Source organism: Dromiciops gliroides, chromosome 2, assembly GCF_019393635.1.
Source record: "Dromiciops gliroides isolate mDroGli1 chromosome 2, mDroGli1.pri, whole genome shotgun sequence".
NCBI lineage: Eukaryota > Metazoa > Chordata > Mammalia > Microbiotheria > Microbiotheriidae > Dromiciops > Dromiciops gliroides.
The window spans coordinates 51,125,876-51,129,384 of NC_057862.1; the positions used below are offsets into that span (position 1 = coordinate 51,125,876).

Consider the following 3,509-nt stretch of genomic DNA (forward strand, 5'->3'; position numbering starts at 1 on the left):
CCCCGCACTCTGACCTTGTGTAGTCCTTATTCTTATGATCATTTTTCTTTCACATTTATCATACACTGCTTTGCCTTGTTGTTAGTGATATTTTCATGTGTGTGTTTATTGTCTCATTAACTAGACTGACAACTTCATGAGTTCAGTGCATAGCTTACACTTTCTTTTTTTCTTTGTCCAGTTAGTTTATTTTTGAAAATTTACACAAAAATATTGAACCATTTCATGCATCTTCTGCAGCTGGAGCATTTCCACCCTTGCTTTTCCTAGTATATATCACTTGTGCTCTGTGTTTGGAAACTAGCTTAATCAAACTTTTACTAGGGTGTTCCTGGAGGGTTGCCTGGGCTAGAGAACCCCGAATCTTCAGTCTTTCTGGGACTATTGCAGGGGTGATAAATTTATAGTTGGTGACCTCCTTGCATAGTTTGTCATACGTTGCTTTGTCAAACAGAACCAGATTGTTGAACTTGTCTCAAACTCTTTCCTTGGACCACTTCTTCTTCTTAGTTTTTCCTCCAGACTTGTTCACGGGGTCTTTGTCCTTCTTGGTCGACTTGCCTTTCTTCTTATCGTCCTTGGGTAGCATGGTGAGGCTCCAGGAACTCCTGCTGCTGCTGCCTCCAAGCTAAGATGTTGGACAGAAAGCTTACACTTTTTATCTCCAGCACTGAAAGAGCAAAAATATTTTTAGCTATATCTGGAGAGAAGAGTAGGTTCCAGTTACCTAGTTAGCCTGTTCACTCAACATTCAGAAGTCCTCTTGTTTCAACAGCAGCTAGAAACATTAGACCTTCAAAAATTTTTATCAATAATTTGGATGCAGTCATAAAAGCAATGTTTTCCATTTTTGATTCAAGACCAGGAAGGATAGCTAATATTAGAGATGACTGAATCAAGATTCTTACTATCTCAACAGATTGAAATGATGAACCCAGACCAGCAACATGACATTTAGGACAGATGAATGTAAAGTTCTGTGTTTTCATCCAAAATGTCAATAGTATAAGTACAAGATAAAAGAGACTTGGATCAACAATTCCTGGACTTAATTGCTTCCTTGAAAGCCAGCTTTCTACTCTGGGGAAACCTCTCTTCTTACGCTTGCTCTCCTGATTGATGACTCCCTGGTTTGGACCATTGTTTTATGAGATGTCTCCAATGTGCTCTTTCCATTTTTTCTGATATCTGAACTCTCTCTTTTATTGTTATTTTAAAATCTATAATATTTTATTTTTCACCCAATTACATGTTAAAACAATTTTAAACATTTAAAAAAAATTTTGAGTTCTAAATTCTATCCCTCTCTTCCTCTTGAACTTTCCTCCTCTCTGAGATGGTAAACAATCAGATATAGGTTATACATGTACAATCATGTAAAATATTTCTATATTAGTCATTTTGTACAGAAGACAAATAAAAGAAAAAGAATTAAAGTAAAAAATATCACGCTTCAATCTGTAATCAAACAATATAATTTCTTTCTCTGGAAGTGGATTGTATGCTTCATCATTCGTCCTTTGGGATTGTCTTGGATCATTGTATTGCTGAGAATACCAGCTATGCTCTTGATTGAACTCGCTCTCCAGATTTCTCCACTTCCTGGCCATTTGCCTTGTGGTATAGATGCACTCCTTCCTCTCTTTCCAGTTCCCTTTTATGTGTTATCTTCCCTAATAAAAATGTAAGCTCTTTGAGAGCAGAGTCTGTCTTGCTTGTGTCTGTATCCCCAGAACTTAACACAGTATTAGTTCTCTTCCCCCCGCCCCCCCACCCCCCCCCTCCCCCCGCCCAGGGCAATGAGGGTTAATCGACTTGCCCAGAGCCAAAAATTTTTTTCTTTTTTCTTTAATGGGGTGAGAATGTAAAGTAGAGAAAATAAGTTTTTTTATTCACTTAAAATATTTAATAAAAATTCACATGTCAAATGTCTTATGAACTTTCAAATTCACTGTATCGATACATTTACTGTATTATTAGTTTTACTTAACTATTTTACTTTGTTACAAGAGATCTCTCATGAAGTGAAAGCAATCTGAAAATATTTGTAATGTAAAAACAAAACATATCAATAAAACTTTTTTTAAAGTGTCTTCTTCCCCTCTTTGCAGAGGTGGAACACTGTGAATACATACATTTGTAGACTTGGTTGATATGTTGGTGAGTTTTGCTGAACTGTTTTTTTCTCTCTTATTACTTGTTATAAGGGATGACTCTCTTGGAGGGAGCAGGCCTATATTGAGAAATGTAGATGTAAAAACAAAGTGCATGAATAGTTTTCTGTTGTTTTGTTTTGTTTTAAATCAAGGAAATGGGTTGGTCATATATACACCTAACACAAAGCCCAGCAGTATGGCACTGATGTCCATGATATGTTCAGGACCCCGGTACATTGTGTAGATTCTTTTGAAGGAGTCGTGGGACATCATGAACAAGAATCAGAGGGGATGAGGTGGATCCTAGGTGGACTGTGTTCTTCACTACCCTCTAGGAACAGTAACTTTCCTGAGTAGCACCTTTAGTGACTCTGCCCCTCACTTCCAATTAATCCACCCAACCTGGCAACTAACCTGGGGTCAAGCTTTTATGAATTGGACAAGGAATGAGTCAATTGTCACTGCAACCCTTACTATCTGGCAGTGCCCAGACCATACTTCATCCCTTCCAATCCAACTCAAGTCCCTATTATGTGCCAGGCACTGTGTTAAGTGCTGAGGATACAATTATTATTATTATTTTTTTAAATGATAGTCTCAGGGCAGCTAGATGGTACCTTGGGCAGAGCATGGGCCCTGGAGTCAGGAGGACCTGAGTTCAAATCCAGCCTCAGACACTTAACACTTACTTACTGTGTGACCCTGGCCAAGTCACTTAACCCCAGTTGCCTCATCCCCCCCCCAAATAAAATAAAATAAAATAAAATAAAATAAAATAAAATGGTAGTCTCTACCCTCAAGGAACTTACAATCTAATGGGGGTGTGTGTGGGAGACAACATTCAAAAAGGAGGTGGGGAGAGAAGAGAGGGAATAGGAAAGACCAGGGGATATCATGTCCTGTGGAGTTGAAATCAGGCAGAGCAGCAGATAAAGTGGAATGAACCAAGGAGACCAGTTTCTGCCCTCTGCAAAGGAAAGCATTTCAGGAACTTGGTACTCCACCCTACAGTCTTCCAAGGTACCAGAATACCAGGGGTCTGGCCACTATGAGCATCTTGTCATCAGCCCCTAATTCCGTCCCCTACTTTCTCCCTCTTGCTCAGGGTACGATAATCGAGTCAATATTACCATTGCCATGGGAAATGGTGTGACAATCTGCTGTCTTCTCACTTCCACCTGTTGACTTTCTTATCTTCCTTTGAGAGTCAGATCACATCCCACCTACTTCAGGATGCCTTTCCAGGGCCTCTTCAGCTCTTAGGGCCTCCCTTCTCTGCATTCCATCCTACAGGGCACAGAGCTTGTATGTACATAGTTACTTCCATACTATTTCTTCTATTAGAATGAACTC

The 3,509-nt window shown here is 39.3% G+C and overlaps 1 pseudogene; it reads right to left on the reverse strand.

Moving 5' to 3' along the window:
* Positions 1 to 223: 223 nt before the first annotated feature.
* Positions 224 to 589, reverse strand: LOC122740252 (annotated as a pseudogene).
* Positions 590 to 3,509: the final 2,920 nt, after the last annotated feature.